Consider the following 21,158-nt stretch of genomic DNA (forward strand, 5'->3'; position numbering starts at 1 on the left):
TGTAAATAGCAACGGTCCTACGACACTCCCCTGCGACACACCTGAAATCACTGTTACTTCGGAAGACCTCTCTCCATTGAGAATGACATGCTGCGTTCTGTTATCTAGGAATTCTTCAATCCAATCACACAATTGATCTGATAGTCCATATGCTCTTACTTTGTTCATTAAACGACTGTGAGGAACTGTATCGAACGCCTTGCGGAAGTCAAGAAACACGGCATCTAATTGGGAACCCGTGTCTATTGCCGTCTGAGTCTCGTGGACGAATAGCGCGGGCTGGGTTTCACACGACCGTCTTTTTCGAAACCCATGCTGATTCCTACAGATTAGATTTCTAGTCTCCAGAAAGTCATTATACTCTAACATAATACGAGTTCCAAAATTGTACAACTGATCGACGTTAGAGATATAGGTCCATAGTTATAGCGCCAGTGTCGTCGTCTGCCTGCTTAGCTGAGGGGTACCGTTTTCACCTACCACGCAGTGGTCCCGGGCTCGATTCCCGTTCGCGAGATTTTCTCCGCTCACGGACTGGGTGTCGTGCTGTGCTCACCATCACCAACGTCCAAGTCGCACACTGTGAGGCTGCGCGCAGCCCAGCTGTTCGGTCAGACGGTTACCTGCCCCGTGTAACAAAAACACAGAGTGAAGGGGATCGACGATGAACTCGAACGGCTGTCATGCGACTCCGCCCTGAACACTTGCACCCCGCAGCCGAACTCCCCCGGAAGAGGCCTTCCGACCATCAGTGCAGCACGATCCTCACACCACCGTCTACAGCACACTACTAACAGGCGTCACCTTTGACCCTGAACGCTCGGAATCAGATTAAACCGTGCTTAGCGCAACACTCGCTCATAAAATCAATATCGCTCTGTGTCACTTCCGTGCAAAATGTTTAGATCTACCACAAGTGACATTTTAATAGAGGAAAAGAAAGTGATATCAGTAGCATGGGAGGGAAATTATACGCAATTCAATGACCTCAGTGTATCGATACATTTTCAATCAGCGGTGCCAAAAAACCTCTCTTTGAAGTAATTAAAATAGCGCAAAACACACACATCCTACACACCTCCTACATCTACATCTACATTTATACTTCGCAAGCCACCCAACGGTGTGTGGCAGAGGGCACTTTACGTGCCACTGTCATTATCTCCCTTTCCTGTTCCAGTCGCGTATGGTTCGCGGGAAGAACGACTGCCGGAAAGCCTCTGTGCGCGCTCGAATCTCTCTAATTTTACATTCGTGATCTCCTAGGGAGGTATAAGTAGGGGGAAGCAATATATTCGATACCTCATCCAGAAACGCATCCTCTCGAAACCGGGACAGCAACCTACACCGCGATGCAGAGCGCCCCTCTTCCAGAGTCTGCCGCTTGATTTTGCTAAACTTCTCCGTAACGCTATCACGCTTACCAAATAACCCTGTGACGAAATGTGCCGCTCTTCTTTGGATCTTCTCTATCTCCTCTGTCAACCCGACCTGGTACGGATCCCACACTGATGAGCAATACTCAAGTATAGGTCGAACGAGTGTTTTGTAAGCCACCTCCTTTGTTGATGGACTACATTTTCTAAGGACTGTCCCAATGAATCTCAACCTAGCACCCGCCTTAACAACAATTAATTTTATATTATCATTCCACTTCAAATCGTTCCGCACGCATATTCCCAGATATTTTACAGAAGTAACTGCTACCAGTGTTTGTTCCGCTACCACATAATCATACAATAAAGGATCCTTCTTTCTATGTATTCGCAATACATTATATTTGTCTATGTTAAGGGTCAGCTGCCACTCCCTGCACCAAGTGCCTATCCGCTGCAGATCTTCCTGCATATCGCTGCAATTTTCTAATGCTGCAACTTCTCTGTATACTACAGCATCATCCGCGAAAAGCCGCATGGAACTTCCGACATTATCTACTAGGTCATTTATATATATTGTGAAAAGCAATGGTCCCATAACACTCCCCTGTGGCACGCCAGAGGTTACTTTAACGTCTGTATACGTCTCTCCATTGATAACAACATGCTGTGTACTGTTTGCTAAAAACTCCTCAATCCAGCCACTCAGCTGGTCTGATATTCCGTAGGCTCTTACTTTGTTTATCAGGCGACAGTGCGGAACTGTATCAAACGCCTTCCGGAATTCAAGCAAAATGGCATCTACCTGGGAGCCTGTATCTAATATTTTCTGTGTCTCATGAACAAATAAAGCGAGTCGGGTCTCACACGATCGCTGTTTCCGGAATCCATGTTGATTCCTACAGAGTAGATTCTGGGTTTCCAAAAACGACATGATACGCGAGCAAAAATCATGTTCTAAAATTCTACAACAGATCGATGTCAGAGATATAGGCCTGTAGCACCTTGCAGTGCTTGTATTAGTTCTCGTAGTGCAGATGCTGGATTTCATGTAGTGATTAAAACAAAGAACAAACTGCACACCTCAATAAAACCACATTTGTACGTTCATGCAAATCATACTAATTAGATTGTCAAATAATAGTATGGGTATGTCAAATGTCATAGCCCGCCTTTCGTCAAGCATATTGCAACGCATGCGCATACTTCGGTGCAGGAAACTGATTGTTTTGTATTGCGCCTGGTAGGCGCCGCGTGGGTCTGCTCCTATAATTTAGAGTGTAGGCCGTATGTAGGAAACTAGGAGGAGCAGGTGAGGTAGAACTCTCGGTACTGCAATTAAAGCTAAAGTGGTTTTACTATATCTCAACACAGTACTAAACTGAATGCATAACTTGGTACCGAGGAGCACGTAGGTGCGAAGCCGGATTTATCAAAGCTAACAAAAGTTACACAGGCAAAATCTGTAGTGGCTCTCCCACTATGAAAATTAAGTCCTATAGTGCTCGGAGCCATTTGAACCATTATTTTATTTCTTGAAAACAGATGTGCACCTTATTTGCTACTCTGTCATTCATAAGGCCACCCACATCAGTGGCGTAGCTGGGAATTGAGCTATGTACATATTGCAACACTCTAGTTGTAGGTTTCTCTCCTCTGTGAGATAGTGTCGATGATGAAGACTTTTCATACTGGAATTCACTCTGGTCACTGTTCCAAACCTTTCCTTTCTCCATGCCCTGATCTGTCATGAACAGTTCACGTTCTCCACAAATTTATGCTTCTGCTGTATACTGTTATAGTCTTATATGTCCTTAGGCGTCATATTTGAAGTAATATGCCTGTATGTAGTGCCGTATTCAGTCTTAAGATTGTCGGTAAAAGAAATCTAAACTTCTTTGAAATGATCCATACCATCCATTTTAGACCCTTCTAGTGCCCACATTTACAGATGGCAATAGTAATCAGTAGACCCTTACGATCTTGCTCTATCGAATTTCGATAGTACATGCTCTTATATTGTTTATAATTGCGACAGTCCGTTTTGTTTTCAAACGAGCTCTTGCTCGCCTTTTGCTAGACACGTAGTTTACAATTAATCTACAATTTGACTTACTCTTAATTGACTTCTCGCACCCCATTAGTTTGCTATAGGAACTAAATCCACGACTGTAATAGTCTTCAATACTGTACCCTAGTACGCCGTCATCAATAGCTTCTATAACACTGGCCTCGATTGTATGGGTAGAGGTAGTTCGTACTCACTATGACCGGGCTGGTCCTGTTACTCTGGAGATGAACGGAGGGTATTGCTTGAATAGCTACCTTCAGGTTCCTGTTCTTATTGTCCTTCAAAATCAGTATATCTATCCAGCTAACGTAGTGTATTTCTCTATCATCCCCATTATATTTCTGAATTATTATGTTATACAATACACTGAAGAGCCAAAGAAACTAGTATACCTGCCTAATATCGTGTAGGGCACCCTCAAGCACACACAAGTGCCACATTACGACGTGGCATCGACTCGACTAATGGCTGAAGCAGTGCTGGAGGGAATTGACATCATGTACCCTGCAACACTCTTCATAAATCCGTAAGAGTGCGAGAGGGTGGAGATCTCTTCTGAACAGCACGTTGCAAGACATCCCAGATAATGTTCATGTCTGGAGAGTTTGGCGGCCAGCGGAACTGTTTAACCTCACAAGAATGTTCCTGGAGCCATTTTTAGCAGTTCTGGACGTGTAGAGTGTCGCACTGTCCTGCTGGAATTCCCAAGTCCGTCGGAATGCTCAATGGACATGAATGGATGCAGGTGATCAGACAGGATGCTTACGTACTTGTCACCTGAGGGTTGTATCTAGACGTATAAAGGGTCCAATATCACTCCAACTCCACACGCCGCACACTATTACAGAGCCTCCAATCCCCTGCTGACGTGCAAGGGCCATGAATTCATGAGGTTGTCTTCACACCCGTACCCGTCGATCCGATCGATATAATTTTAAACAAGACTCGTCCGACCGGGTAACATGTCTCCTGTCATCAACAATCCAAAGTCAGTGTTGATGGGCCCAGTCAAGGCGTAAAGCTTTGTGTCGTGCACTCATCAAGGGTACATGAGTGGGCTCCTAAAGCACATATTGATGATGTTTCGTTGAATGGTTCGCACGCTGACACTTGTCGATGGCCCAGCATTGAAATCTGCAGCAATCTGTGGAAGGGCTGCTCTTCTGTCACATTGAACGATTCTTTACAGTTGTCGCTGGTTCCATTCTTTCATGGTCTTTTTCCGGCCGCAGCCATGTCGGAGATTTGGTGTTTTCCCGGATTCCTGATATTCACAGTATACTCGTGAAATAGTCGTACGGGGAAGCCCCACTTCATTGCTACCTCGCTGTGTCCCATCGCTTGTGCACCGACTGTAACACCACGTTCAGACTCACTTAAATCTGGATAACCTGCCTTTGTAGCAGCAGTAACCGTACTAACAACTGCGCCAGACACTTGTTGTCTTATAAAGGCGTTGTCGACCGCAGCGTCGTATTCTGCCTATTTACATATCTCATGCCTATTCCCAACGCCCGCACTTGCTTCTTTCTCTGCCACTGACGCTCTCTCTTCTCTCACGTACATTGGCTCCCTCTGCCTTTCTCTTCCACTGCCACTCTCAAATGCTCTAACCTGTATTTGCAGTATGACCAACTGTCATGGTCTCCTCTCTCACTTACGCTTCGTCTTCTGTTCCCACTGCCACTGCCTCCACCATACCTCTGCAGCCCAAAATTCTGCGGGGGGGGGGGCTACTTATTTTATCCTTACACCTACGTGTTTAAAATTTCCATCCAAAATGCACCAGCTCCTTATCTACGCAATAATTCTTTCGTCTGGAGATTTGGAGGCGGACCGGGAGGGAGATGGGAGGGGGAGGGGTGGGGCGGACAGACTACAAATCTATTTATAGTCTCCACTCATTTCTCTTTTCGTTTCCACTGTCTCCTCTGTCTTTTGCTCCCACTGCTACTACCTCTATCTATCTCTCATTCTCTTGCACGACCGCTGTCTCCCACTGGTCATGACTATTTCGTCTCTCTTTGGCTCCCACTACTGTTGTCTTCAACCATCTATCTCTCTCTTTCACTGCCCCCATCTCTCTCCGATTGTCACTGTGTACCCTCTTTCTCTACCACTGACACTGTTTCCTCTCTCTTCCACCGTCTTTGTCTCTCTGCTATTCTCTGTCGGCACAAAAAGCTCGAATATGTTCGTAGGCCGAACTTTTTTGTGAGAATGGAGAAAATAAGACTGAAGCAGCTGTTTTCCCACTTTTCTGTAAAAATCTTTTAAATACGCACGTATTCTCTTTTTCCGTGCTCCGACAGGAGCATATTTCCTATGGTTCTCTTTTTTTCCGAGCTTACTTCTCTTCAAATCACACTACTCATGGAATGGAAACACACAGCAACAGAACGTACCAGCGTGGCTTCAAACACTTTGTTACAGGAAATGTTCAAAATGTCCTCCGTTAGCGAGGATACATGCATCCACCCTCCGTCGCATGGAATCCCTGATGCGCTGATGCAGCCCTGGAGAATGGCGTATTGTATCACAGCCGTCCACAATACGAGCACGAAGAGTCACTACATTTGGTACCGGGGTTGCGTAGACAAGAGCTTTCAAATGCCCCCGTAAATGAAAGTCAAGAGGGTTGAGGTCAGGAGAGCGTGGAGGCCATGGAATTGGTCCGCCTCTACCAATCCATCGGTCGGTCACCGAATCTGTTGTTGAGAAGCGTACGAACACTTCGACTGAAATGTGCAGGAGCTCCATCGTGCATGAACCACATGTTGTGTCGTACTTGTAAAGGCACATGTTCTAGCAGCACAGCTAGAGTATCCCGTATGAAATCATGATAACGTGCTCCATTGAGCATAGGTAGAAGAACATGGGGACCAATCAAGACATCACCAACAATGCCTGCACAAACGTTCACAGAAAATCTGTGTTGATGACGTGATTGCACAATTGCGTGCGGATTCTCGTCAGCCCACACATGTTGATTGTGAAAATTTACAATTTGATCACGTTGGAATGAAGCCTCATCCGTAAAGAGAACATTTGCACTGAAATGAGGATTGACACATTGTTGGATGAAACATTCGCAGACGTGTACCCGTGGAGGCCAATCAGCTGCTGATAGTGCCTGCACACGCTGTACATGGTACGGAAACAACTGGTTCTCCCGTAGCACTCCCCATACAGTGACGTGGTCAACGTTACCTTGTACGGCAGCAACTTCTCTGACGCTGACATTAGGGTTATCGTCAACTGCACGAAGAATTGCCTCGTCCATTGCAGGTGTCCTCGTCGTTCTAGGTCTTCCCCAGTCGCGAGTTATAGGCTGGAATGTTCCATGCTCCCTAAGACGCCGATCAATTGCTTCGAACGTCTTCCTGTCGGGACACCTTCGTTCTGGAAATCTGTCTCGATACGAACGTACCGCGCCACGGCTATTGCCCCGTGCTAATCCATACATAAAATGGGCATCTGCAAACTCCGCATTTGTAAACATTGCATTGACTGCAAAACCACGTTCATGATGAACACTAACCTGTTGATGCTACGTACTGATGTGCTTGATGCTAGTACTGTACAGCAATGAGTCGCATGTCAACACAAGCTCCGAAGTCAACATTACCTTCCTTCAATTGGGCCAACTGGCGGTGAATCGAGGAAGTACAGTACATACTGACGAAACTAAAATGAGCTCTAACATGGAAATTAAGCGTTTCCGGGCACATGTCCACATAACATCTTTTCTTTATTTCTGTGTCAGGAATGTTTCCTGAAAGTTTGGCCGTACCTTTTTATAACACCCTGTAGGTACGTATTTAACGTGCATAAGTACGGTAACTGAACCTCTGGCTCTCGGCAACGGATAATGATATCGAAAAAGGTTTCAAGGTTGCCCGCTAATATCAACTTAGAAACGCATAGTGAAACTTTCGACGATTTGCCACGAGTAGAAATGATAGAAGCAGCTATCTCCACAGTTTGTACTTTTGGTACCCAAAACTCATGGTTTCTGGAGTGTATCCTGACAACGGATAAAAATTTTCCGAAACGGGAAAATGTATTTAGATAAATACTAAAGTAAATCAAAATTTGAGATACTTTCTACGGATATCTATTTGGAGAATTTCGGCCCACGGGTCAAAAAACGGCCAAAAACCGATTTTTGCTGTTATATAAGGAATTGCCCGTGATTTAAATTTGCATTTATAAGTCCCCTAAGGCCCACCCTACACCACACCTAATACAAAAGAAACAACTAATTTCCTCAATTAGTCTGAGGTGTGCAACGTTTAATTTTTGGCCCTGTGCTGTAGGACAGATATAGTCTGCCCGTTATTCTAATAGGTATACAAATGACCGCTAGGCTAAGGTAGGGTGTCGAGATTTCCAGAATCAAAATACGGGACCAAAATTAGAAGTTGAAATGAGTGGACATTTTTTAGAAACTGTTATTGATAGGCCTAATATATTTAGTAGATTTGCTTCTTTGTTCTACAATTGCATAGATCATCATATCATTTTGTTAAAATTCATACTAAAAGATACATCAAAATACCTTCATCACCAATCGAGTAGCCGGCCGCGGTGGTCGTGCGGTTCTAGGCGCTCCAGTCCGGAGCCGCGCTGCTGCTACAGTCGCAGGTTCGAATCCTGCCTCGGGCATGGATGTGTGTGATGTCCGTAGGTTAGTTAGGTTTAATTAGTTCTAAGTTCTGGGGGACTGATGCCACGTAGAGTTAACACAAATGCAATACTGAACTACAAATTCTTGCAGGGTTAGCTCGAGATGTAAGTAAGCTGAAAATGATAGACCTCGTTCACTTTGGCTTAATCAAATAGTGTATCTTCTTTATTCTTTGCGTATGACTACATTTCTTCTCCATTTGGTTGTGCTACACATTACTTGAAAAAATGCTATTGCTATGCACGCGACAGTTAATGAAAAACGGGACAATATACATCCTGCATGTAATTTATCGGAACAACGGGACATTTAAGCTAAATAATAGACGATCCCGTAACATACGGGACGTATGGTCACGTTATGCTAAGGGCTGTCCAAGAAACTTGCCCCTTACCCTTATGATCAATAGAACCGGAGATATGACCCGCTGAAAAACCGTCTTTTTGCGCGCGGCGTTTTGGAACATAATGGTAATGTGCGCTGCCGTGCGCGGCCCGATAGACTGCTCGCTCCTCTGGGAGCCGTACCAGGCAGTATCAATAGAGGAAACACAGAATACAGAATAAGGCACGGCGCTATACTCCTAGTGTTCGTACAGTAAACGGGGCAGCTGCTCATCAAAATTCTGCGGCAGACGCTGCGCTGTAAGGGAGGCGGCATCACGGAGTGATTTACTCCTATAAATTCTGGAGCGTGCGTTCTGACAACAGTTGGGTAACGTATCAGTTCCTGCCGCGTATGTCTCGCTGTATACCATTCAGGGGGAACCAGAGATATTTTGAGCTGTTCATCCCACGCGGTATTCGCGACTAGAATAGGAAAGGGGGTAGAACGTATTGCTACCACAAGTACCCTCCGCTACACGTCGAAAGGTGGCTTGTGAAGTATAGGTTGCTTTTGTGCCTTAACTTTATGTTGTTAGTCTGACTTCGTCGTGTCTGGAAGCCTCTAGCAGCCTGTTACACATTCGATTCTTGTGAGAACGGTGCTCGTATGTCATTCCTTTCGCGTTGGCACGCTCCGCCAAGCCACAAGATTAATTTTGCAACGTACCAACCTAGATAGCGTTGACCTACTCACCTTGAGGCTGAAGTAAAAAGCAATTTTTCCTGTTATTTAATAGAAAGGAAATAAAGAACAAAATGATGATGCTGTAACGTCGGCGAATGTGTGAGTGGAAAGGAAGAAAAACATCTCTTTGTTCATGTACCCAAAACAATCTCAGATTTAGTCTTCTGCCTCACTTCTTCATGATGAATATGAACTTTGAACCATTATAAAGTGATTGAATAGAACCCAAATTATTTTAACTGTCGCTTTTCTTCGTCTTTATTGTTCATGAGCACATTATGAGATGATCAGTTTGTTTGCCATGAACTATTTCAACTTAACGTCACAGGTCAGTAAGTTAGATAGGCTGTTTTCAGCCTTGCGAATATTAACAAAAGGCGTCAAAATTGAACATGTTTTTTAAACATCTTTAGCTATTTTCATCCGGATAAGGACTAACTCCCACGAAACAGTACGTCATAACGTCTGATGGACACAAAAGCATACAGAAAGAACTGCTGGCGACAGCTGAATTAACATTACATCTACCTCTACATCTACATCGATATTCTGCAACTCAGGCTTAAGTGCCTTGCAGAGTGTTTATCGAACCACATTCGCAATAATTCTCTATTATTTCACTTTCGGACAGCGCGGAAAAAACGAACACGTATGTCCGTCCGTGCGAGCGCTGATTTCCCTTATTTTATATTGATAATAGTTTCTCTCCATGTAGATCGGAGTCAACAAAATATTTTCGTATTCGAAGGAGAAAGTTGCTGATTGAAATTTCGTGAGAAGATTCCGCCGCAACGAAAAACGCCTTTGTTTTACGAGGTGCATTCAAGTTCTAAGGCCGCCGATTTTTTTTCTAATTAACTACTCACCCGAAATCGATGAAACTGGCGTTACTTCTCGACGTAATCGCCCTGCAGACGTACACATTTTTCACAACGCTGACGCCATGATTCCATGGCGAAGGCTTCTTTAGGAGTCTGTTTTGACCACTGGAAAATCGCTGAGGCAATAGCAGCACGGCTGGTGAATGTGCGGCCACGGAGAGCGTCCTTCATTGTTGGAAAAAGCCAAAAGTCACTAAGAGCCAGGTCAGGTGAGTAGGGAGCATGAGGAATCACTTCAAAGTTGTTATCACGAAGAAAGTGTTGCGAAACGTTAGCTCGATGTGCGGGTGCGTTGTCTTGGTGAAACAGCACACGCGCAGCCCTTCCCGGACGTTTTTGTTCCAGTGCAGGAAGGAATTTGTTCTTCGAAACATTTTCGTAGAATGCACCTGTTACCGTAGTGCCCTTTGGAACGCAATGGGTAAGGATTACGCCCTCGCTGTCCCAGAACATGGACACCATCATTTTTTCAGCACTGGCGGTTACCCGAAACTTTTTTTGGTGGCGGTGAATCTGTGTGCTTCCATTGAGCTGACTGGCGCTTTGTTTCTGTATTGTAAAATGGCATCCACGTCTCATCCATTGTCACAACCGACGAAAAGAAAGTCCCATTCATGCTGTCGTTGCGCGTGACCATTGCTTGGCAACATGCCACATGGGCAGCCATGTGGTCGTCCATCAGCAGTCGTGGCACCCACCTGGATGACACTTTCCGCATTTTCAGGTCGTCATGCAGGATTTTGTGCACAGAACCCACAGAAATGCCAACTCTGGAGGCGATCTGTTCAACAGTCATTCGGCGATCCCCCAAAACAATTCTCTCCGCTTTCTCGATCATGTCGACAGACCGGCTTGTGCGAGCCCGAGGTTGTTTCGGTTTGTTGTCACACGATGTTCTGCCTTCATTAAACTGTAGCACCCACGAACGCACTTTCGACACATCCATAACTCCATCACCACATGTCTCCTTCAACTGTCGATGAATTTCAATTGGTTTCACACCACGCAAATTCAGAAAACGAATGACTGCATGCTGTTCAAGTAAGGAAAACGTCGCCAGTTTAAGTATTTAAAACAGTTCTCTTTGTCGCCGCTGGCGGTAAAATTCCATCTGCCGTACGGTGCTGCCATCTCTGGGACGTATTGACAATGAACGCGGCCTCATTTTAAAACAATGCGCATGTTTCTATCTCTTTCCAGTCCGGAGAAAAAATCGGAGGCCTTAGAACTTGAATGCACCTCATAATGGTGTCCATCCCAACTACTGAATCATGTCGGTGGCACTCTATCCCCTATTTCGCGATAGTACTAAACGTGCTGCTTTTCGTTGAACTTTCTCAATGTACACCGTTAATCCCATCTGGTAAAGATCCAAGACCGCGCAGCAGTACTCCAAAAGAGGGCGGACAAGAGTAGGGTAGGCAGTCTCTTTAGTAGATCTGTTATATTTTTTAAGTGTTTTGCCAGTAAAACGAACTCTTTGGTTTGTCTTCCCCACAACATTTTCTATGTGTTCTTTCCAATTTAAGTTGTTCATAATTGTAATTCCTAGGCATTTAGTTGAATTTATGGCCTCTAGATTAGTGCAACCGAAGTTTAGCAGATTCATTTTAGCGCTCACATGGATGACCCCACACTTTTCGTTATACAGGTTCAATTGAAAATTTTCGCACCATTCAGATATCTTTTCTAAATCGCTTTGCAATTTGTTTTGATCTGATGAGTTTGCTAGACGATACACGACAGCATCAGCTGCAAACAATCTAAGGCATCTGCTCTGGTTGTCCCCTAAATCTTTTACATAGATAAGAAACAGCAGAGGGCCTATAACATTACATTGTGGAACGGCTGTGAGTTAGTATAGGCAGAGGTCATTCTTGGCAACCGGAATAAAATAATAACTGGATCCTTTTACAGACCTACCAGTTCAGATGAAACAATTACTGAAAGGTTCAAAGGAAACTTGAGTTTAATTTCAAACACGTACTCGGCTCGTACAATTATAGTTGGCGGTGACTTCAATTTACCCTCGGTATGTTGGCAAAAAGACATGTTTAAATTTGGAGGTACGCATAATACATGATCCGAAATTGTGCTAAAAGCATTCTCTGAAAATTATTTCGAGCAGTGAGTTCATGAGCCCTCGCGAATAGTAAACGGTTGTGAAAACACACTTTATCTCTTAGCGACAAATAATTCTCAGCAAATAACGAACATCAAAACAGACACATAGATTATTGAATACAAGATTGTCGTTTCGAGATTGAATGTTGTAACCACCAAATCCTCCAAAAATTAAAATATATATATATACAATACACAAAAAATCAGATAAAAATTCACGCCGTCCTGAGAGACAATCACCATTCCTTCCAAATTAACAACGTAACCGTAAACCGAAGGTGGTTTGAATTAAAAGAAATAGTATCGACAGCAGTTGGGTGATTTATACCAAAAAATTAACAAACGACGGAGCTGATCCCCCTTGGTACACAAAACGTGTCAGAACACTGTTGCAGGGACAACAAAAAGTACGCCAAATTTAAACGAACGCAAATCTCCAAGATTGGCGATCCTTTTCAAAAGCTCATAATTTAGCGCGGACATCAAACGCGAGATGCTTATAACAGTTTCCACAACGAAACTTTATCTCGAAATCTGGTGGAAAATTCATAGAGATTGGGTCGTATGTAAAGTATGAAAGCGGCAAGACACAGTCAATGCCTTCTCTGCGCGATAGCGATGTAAATACTATCGACGACAGTGCTGTTAAAGCTGAGTTACTAAACCTAGTCTTTCGAAATTTCTTTACCAAGGAAGACGAAGTAAATATTCCAGAATTCGAATCAAGAGCAGCTGCCATCATGCGTAACTTAAAAGTAGATATCCTCGGAGTAGTGAAGCAACTTAAATCACTTACTAAAGGCAAGTCTTCGGGTCCAGACTGTATACCAATGAGGTTCCTTGCAGAGTATGTTGATGCAATAGCTCCATACTTAATCATATAGAACCGCTAGCTCGACGAAAGATCCGTACACAAAGACTGCAAAGTTGCACAAGTCACACCAGTAATCAAGAACGGTAGTAGGAGTAATCCACTAAATTACAGGCCCATATCATTAACGTTGATATGCAGCAAGATTTTAGAACATGTATTGTGTTCGAACAATATGAATTACCTCGAAGAAAAAATGGCTCTGAGCACTATGGGACTTAACATCTATGGTCATTAGTCCCCTAGAACTTAGAACTGCTTTAACCTAACTAACATAAGGACATCACACAACACCCAGTCATCACGAGGCAGAGAAAATCCCTGACCCCGCCGGGAATCGAACCCGGGCGCGGGAAGCGAGAACGCTACCGCACGACCACGAGCTGCGGACTTTACCTCGAAGAGAAAGGTGTATTGACACCCAGTCAACAGGGGTTTAGAAAACATCTTTCTTGTGAAATCCAACTAGCTCTTCACGCACACGAAGTGTTGAGTGCTATTGACAAGGGATTTCAAATTGATGTGTAGATTTCCGGAAGGCTTTTGACACCGTACCACACAACCGGCTTGTGGTGAAATTGTGTCCTTATGGAATATTGTCTCAGTTATGTGACTGGGTTCGTGATTTCCTGTCAGAGAGGACACATTTCGTAGTAATTGACGGAAAGTGATCGAGTAATACAGAAGTGACACTGAACATAGCCTGTGTACTGGTAGATGACTGGTTACCGACTCAGAATTAACACAGATGGCTGAACGTTTAGTGCTGGGTACTGAGCCAACACTGCTTTGTGTGTGCGCCTGCTTTAGACGCAGGTAGTAGGCATACATAAATCACAAATTGTTAAAAAACAGTATTTCTACATTTTATGTAGATGTTAACATAAAAGATAATAAACGTGGAAGGCATAAATATATAACAGGCAGCGAAAAAATTGTTTAACCAAAAGCTGTATAATTATAAAATGGCAAAAGAATAGGTACTGCTTTATGAGAGGTAAGCATCAATGTGCAAGGCGATTCCCAGTGTTCGCCAAGAATTTTCCAGAAAGTTGAAATTTTACTAGAATACTTAATAAACTAACATGGTACTTTTGTGAGCTTATAATTTTTCGAAACATCATAACACACGATTTTGAAAAGTATTACACCAGATTGAAAAATTCAGGAATACGAAAACTTTAAATATGCATAACTTTTGAAACATTATTTTCACAAAACGTGAATTTTTTGCTTTAAAATCTATAATAAGGACTTTCAAATAAGCTATTTTAATGTTGAAGCAAACAGTTTTTACTGGGATTGAAATTTGAAGTGCACATGGATCACAGGTATCGTGAATTATAAAATTTCTTTAGATAAAGTATTTGCCTGTGATCTAAATCTACGACCCCCCCCCCGGCCTCCCCCCCCCCCCCCCCCATGAACCATGGACCTTGCCGTTGGTGGGAAGGCTTGCGTGCCTCAGCGATACAGATAGCCGTACCGTAGGTGCAACCACAACGGAGGGGTATCTGTTGAGACGCCTTTGCTGTGCTGGTACTGCGAACGGCTGAAAGCAAGGGGAAACTACGGCCGTAATTTTTCTCGAGGGCATGCATCTTTACTGTATGTAGTAGCATGAAGAGCTGCATCAAACCAGTCTCAGGACTGAAGACCACAACAACAACAACTAAATCTGCTATTGTCACCAGCATTCGGTAAACTATACTATAAGTAATCAAGTACAGCGATATACATCGCGAATAAGAAATTAGTTATTTTTTATGTTTGGCATAGAATAATGAAGAGAAAAGAACAAAAAACATTTTGACAACGGAAGTGGTATTGGAACAAAAGCATCATAATTTACAAAATGCAAAATCGAAGTGTGCATCATCACTGTTAGTATCTCACTCAGCGCTGCGATTGTGGACGCAGGTCTGCAGACCGTGGCTACGGAAGCGTCTAAATGGGCGCTTTCTGGAAGTCAGTATTTCTGTGATTTTTTTTCTGTTGGTGAAGGGTCTTCCTCTGCCTTCTTCCCTTACTCAGGTTCCTGTGCCTCATCGATACTGCCCGTCGACCTGAGAACCGTTTCGTGTTCATTGTTGTGAGCATCTACGGTCAGTCTGCGAACGAGCGCCTTAACCTGTGGTTAGAACATTACCGGTCCAATGGTAATCCCGTCCACGTGGGCGCGCCCTCACACGTGCAACTCAAGAGCATCCTCTGTTGGATGTAGCTAATTTCTTGGACGTTCGGGACTTTTTCTCGTGCCGCGTTACCCTCTCAGAGTTAGCTACGGAATTCGAAAGTTGATATATAGAAAAATATAAACGATTCTGCTGAATTGTATTTTTGGGAGCAGAGGAGCGGTCATCCTCCTTTTACACCACTCCCCCCCCACCCCCTCACCACGTTCCTTGGATTCTTGCCTGCCGTACAACTGCTGTTACGTGAGGCCATAATATTGAGACTATCAGACTTCAGCAAAGCTTTTGAAACTGTCATATTTGACTTTACTACTCAGAAAAGTGCAGAGCTTTAGTTGCTCAAAAACAGCCAGCAATGTGTTGTCTGTGGGGACGGAATATCGTACAGGAAGAATTTTATTTCATGAGTGCCACAGCAGCCAATTGTGGGCTCAGTTATGTTTTCCTTGTATGTCAATGATATTTCGTGTTTTGTTCTCCTGAATCATCATGTCTAATCCGACGATTTCCAACTTTACCTTAGTGACAGACCGGAAGATGTAAATACAACGGCCGCCCAGATGGATGATGATCTGGCTTCAGTGGTAACGTGGGTACGAAACCTGTGGCTTAAACTAAACTTAAAAACGGCAAGGCGCGAGTAATCTTCGCATCCTATCAGAAATTGATAAATTCAGAAATCCACGAACAATTGGCTTGTATTTCGCTCGACGGTATTCCAACACATACTATATTAGAAAACAGTAAGGAACTAGGGCGTAGCTTTACATGAGCACGTTATCTGGGTGGAAAATACTGTCGCAGGTGCCAGAAGACTTGCGCTTGCCTCTGTTGCCTGAAAAAGCTTCGGAACATGTTTCCAAAGGACTTGAAACGTAAACTCGTACAGTCACTCACGCTACGGTCGCAGGTTCGAATCCTGCTTCGGGCATGGATGTGTTTGATGTCCTTAGGTTAGTTAGGTTTAAGTAGTTCTGAGTTCTAGGGGACTGATGACCTCAGATGTAAAGTCCCATAGTGCTCAGAGCCATCTGAACCATTTTTGAACACTCACTCAACAACTGAACCTCCACCATTGTGACGTACGAGGGCAGTTCAATAAGTAATGCAACACATTTTTTTTCTCGGCCAATTTTGGTTGAAAAAACCGGAAATTTGTTGTGGAATATTTTCAAACATTCCTGCTTCGTCTCGTATGGTTTCATTGACTTACGACAGGTGGCAGCGCTGTACCGAGCTGTTAAAATGGCGTCTGTAACGGATGTGCGTTGCAAACAACGGGCAGTGATCGACTTTCTTTTGGCGGAAAACCAGGGCATCTCAGATATTCATAGGCGCTTGCAGAATGTCTACGGTGATCTGGCAGTGGACAAAAGCACGGCGAGTCGTTTGGCAAAGCGTGTGGCATCATCCCCGCACGGTCAAGCAAGACTGTCTGATCTCCCTCGTGCGGGCCGGCCGTGCACAGCTGTGACTCGTGCAATGGCGGAGCGTGCGAACACACTCGTTCGAGATGATCGACGGATCACCATCAAACAACTCAGTGCTCAACTTGACATCTCTGTTGGTAGTGCTGTCACAATTGTTCACCAGTTGGGATATTCAAAGGTTTGTTTCCGCTGGGTCCCTCATTATCTAACCGAACACCATAAACAGCAAAGGAGAACCATCTGTGCGGAATTGCTTGCTCGTCATGTGGCTGAGGGTGACAATTTCTTGTCAAAGATTGTTACAGGCGATGAAACATGGGTTCATCACTTCGAACGTGAAACAAAACGGCAATCAATGGAGTGGCGCCACACCCACTCCCCTACCAAGAAAAAGTTTAAAGCCATACCCTCAGCCGGTAAAGTCATGGTTACAGTCTTCTGGGACGCTGAAGGGGTTATTCTGTTCGATGTCCTTCCCCATGGTCAAACGATCAACTCTGAAGTGTATTGTGCTACTCTTCAGAAATTGAAGAAACGACTTCAGCGTGTTCGTAGGCACAAAAATCTGAACGAACTTCTCCTTCTTCATGACAACGCAAGACCTCACACAAGTCTTCGCACCCGAGAGGAGCTCACAAAACTTCAGTGGACTGTTCTTCCTCATGCACCCTACAGCCCCGATCTCGCACCGTCGGATTTCCATATGTTTGGCCCAATGAAGGACGCGAACCGTGGGAGGCACTACGCGGATGATGAAGAAGTTATTGATGCAGTACGACGTTGGCTCCGACATCGACCAGTGGAATGGTACCGTGCAGGCATACAAGCCCTCATTTCAAGGTGGCGTAAGGGCGTAGCATTGAATGGAGATTACGTTGAAAAATAGTGTTGTGTAGCTAAAAGATTGGGGAATAACCTAGTGTATTTCAATGCTGAATAAAACAACCCCTGTTTCAGAAAAAAAATGTGTTGCATTACTTATTGAACTGCCCTCGTAATTCAGCACATCACAAGAAGTGTAAACATTAGACGGTTAGAACTGAAAATCAATGTTTGTATGCGCTACATCTGCAGTGGTCGTAGATGTATCCCTGTTAGCGCTTCATACGCATAGTTAGGACGGTTTCGTGACAACCGCGCGCTCTGTCTACTTCACCTGCTCCTTAGTTCCTCGCATCAGACATTAAACATCTATCATCCAATCAAAGTCGAAACACTAAATCCCACTCATCTAGTGTCCCACCTGTGCCTACTCATGAAACAAAAACACCTTCGCCGTGCCGGCCAGGGTGGCCGAGCGGTTCTAGGCGCTTCAGTCTGGAACCGCGCGACCGCTACGGTCGCAGGTTCGAATCCTACCTCGGGCATGGATGTGTGTGATGTCCTTAGGTTGGTCAGGTTTAAGTAGTTCTAAGTCCTATGGGACTGATGACCTCAGAAGTTAAGTCCCATAGTGCTCAGAGCCATTTTTGAACCTTCGCCGTTGCCGCTGTCCGCCTCTGGAAAAAGTAGCCCTACACTCAGCGCAAGAGCCAAAGCCTTGCCGCTTTTTAGAAGCAGTTGAAGCAACCTCATTGTTTCACCCACACACCGTTTCTGCAAAATTAATGTATATGCCGAATTTCCTCCGGTTCGCCTCCGTAGCTGAACGGTGCGGGCACAGTAACTCAGCGTGTTCGGACAGGGGACTGGCAACGCTCTGCAACAAAAAAACCGAGTGAAGTTCTCATCAACGGAAGCTGGAACATCTCGTGCGACATCCACAGATAACGGATGAAGATGAAACGACGAATAAAGAGATAGACAGAAATGAGAATCGAAACCAAAATGGTCTTGATGGGCAATTGTCATGCAGAACACCTGGGTTCGAACCCCGGCAGTGCAATGGATATTTCGTTGGTGGGGGGACTGGAAAGCTGTCACATCTGCTGCCTCGTAATGCCAACCGAGAAGCTACTTTAATGAAAAAGAGCGGCTTCAAGGTCAAGAAAATCTTGAATGGTGCTGCCCTCACGCCCCTCTATATTGCTTTCGCATGACGCCATATGGCAGAGGATGATACGGTGGTCGGTCGGTCCCGATTAGCCCCTTCGTATCCCAGAACAGCAGAGCTTTCCTTCCGGTTCTCCCTCTATCAAATAGTAAGGCTTATATTCCTACCTGCTCCCGTTTCTACTCATTTCTCCTTACGTTCCAACAAGAGTCACGCCACTTCCTCTTTCCCCCTATTTTTCACTGCCTTCCCTATGCCCATTGCTCATAATTGAACCCCACCTTTCCATAACTTGAATTTACTCTTGTCCTTGTCATTTATGAGTATAAACGGTTTGTCTGAACTTTTGTAAAATTTAAATTCTAAATGTAGTAGTCCAAAATGCTTGTCGTAATATACAGTGTGATTCAGTGTCCTTGCCGATGTCGTCTTATGCAACCCGCGTTACGGTTACATCAGGAACAGTATCCAGACAACAGCCATGTAATAAGCATCTGATTTCCCTATAAGAGGTTTGGGCGACTGTTAGCAAACGAAATCGTACTGAAAAAATACGAATGATGATAGGCCATGAATTACCCGATAGTTTTGAACCAAGATATACTTTACTTCTGCCATACTTATACAGGTTTTTCCAGCCTCTCTTAGTGTAATTATCAGTGTAGTCATACAGGATTTGGATATCTCTGGCAGTTAATTCCACTTATAGTACTTATTCATTCGTAAATGGTTAAGAGACGTTGCCTTATAAAGTGTGTTTAATTATCAGAAACGAGGAGAATTGAAAATGGGAAGCAATAACTTTCTGATATGTAACTCAATGAAAAGTTTGATATATGACTCGTCACATTAATGTGCCAAAGTTTTTGCGCTAGGTCTAAAATGTATTCGTTTACTTTATCAATTATTCTGTGACATTTTAACAATGTGCTTCACATCTCCAGAGCGAACTGGCCAACAACATTATTCTGTCGTGTGGGGTTGCTTGCAACAACATTGATAGGGAGAACAGAATCACCCTGTATGTAATGTAAAATATATACGAGGACTATTCGGAAAGTAAGAAACGATACATCGCGAAATGGAAACCACAGTGAATATCAAAACTGTTTTATTTGCAACAGTTAGCTACAACTTCCAGCTACTTATCTCCATAGTCACCGATCCGACTTAGACGTTTGTCGTAGCGTTGTACCAACTTTCTAATACCCTCGTTATGGAAGGCAGCCGCCAGTGCTTTCCGCCAATTCTCTACGCTGGCCTACAGCTCACTGTCTGTGCCAAAATGTTGTCCTCATAGCCAGCACATGTGAGCAGAGATGAAACTCAGAGGGAGACAACTATGGGCTGCATTGTGGGCAACCAAACATTTCCAACTGAAAACGATGCAGGAGCATCTTCATTGCCCCTGCAGAATGCGGCTGAGAATTGTCTTGAAGAAGAAAACGCACGACAGTTATGTAATGTTGGCTGCATAGCTTCAGGCGAAATTTCTCACCTGGCCCTCATACTTGGCGGGAGATACTATTATTCTAGGCATCTTTAAGTGCTCTCTGTGTGCTCAGAACTGAAAAAAAAAACGACGTAACGCGATCGATGGGCATACTAGAGACATTGCCCAACACACCTGAGCAAAACGTCATCGGATTTTCCCTGTGGTTTCCATTTCGCGACCGATAGTTTCTTACTTTCCGAATAACCCTCGTAGAACGCCTGGTAAAATGTAAGATAGGACCTGATAGCCCTCATTTACCAAGTTAAATAAATTAATGAATAAATAGATTTAAATCAGAAAAACAGAAGAAGAGTTACATTACTTAAATAGTATAAGGTTTACTAGAAATATAAACGGATTATCTAAAAAAAATTCCAAATTGAATATGAATCTAAATGTAAACACTATGTAAACACCATGTTTGCCTTACCAAAGCAAAGTCTCATGCTCTGCTCCCTCAAATGTTTCAGGATGAGGACGGAGTGGTGCATCAGGAAGCCCGTCACCACCACCACCTTGACTGTCCCCTCACCCATAGAGAAACGTCGCTGGTGGTGCCACGTGCTGCAGAAGACTCGCCAGCCAGCTCTCTGTAATTTTAGTCTACCTGTACCATCTCTGTATATCTGTCGGTTGCACCCTGTAGTTATCCTCTTGTTCAACGGTACGGTTTGTTATTTTCTGTGTAAATACCAATAAAGGAAATGTGCAACACTGTACTGTCTACATTCATTATACTTTACATTCTTACATATCCTCTGACTTGCGTTAACCTTCGCCATACGCAGTGTAAAAGATGGCCACGTCTTCATCAGATCAAAACTTTAAAAATCAAAGTAATCATGCAACCCAGATAATCCAAACAATGTGATCACCTTTTTTACAAATAATAGTCAAGATACCTACAAAATATAGATGTTAGAACATTAACAAAAAATGCATCTTGAGTAAATTCTTTCTT

General features: G+C 44.0%; 1 protein-coding gene across 1 annotated transcript in view; it reads left to right on the forward strand.

Moving 5' to 3' along the window:
• The window catches only part of LOC126094957 (prothoracicostatic peptide-like), a 701,489-nt gene extending 680,683 nt beyond the window's left edge, over nucleotides 1–20,806 (forward strand). Inside the window, exon 5 of the mRNA XM_049909612.1 lies at nucleotides 20,668–20,806. The gene's annotated coding sequence lies outside the window, so the exon portion shown is untranslated. The remainder of the gene's footprint in view (nucleotides 1–20,667) is intronic.
• Nucleotides 20,807–21,158: the final 352 nt, after the last annotated feature.

This window comes from Schistocerca cancellata, chromosome 8 (genome assembly GCF_023864275.1).
Source record: "Schistocerca cancellata isolate TAMUIC-IGC-003103 chromosome 8, iqSchCanc2.1, whole genome shotgun sequence".
Lineage (NCBI taxonomy): Eukaryota > Metazoa > Arthropoda > Insecta > Orthoptera > Acrididae > Schistocerca > Schistocerca cancellata.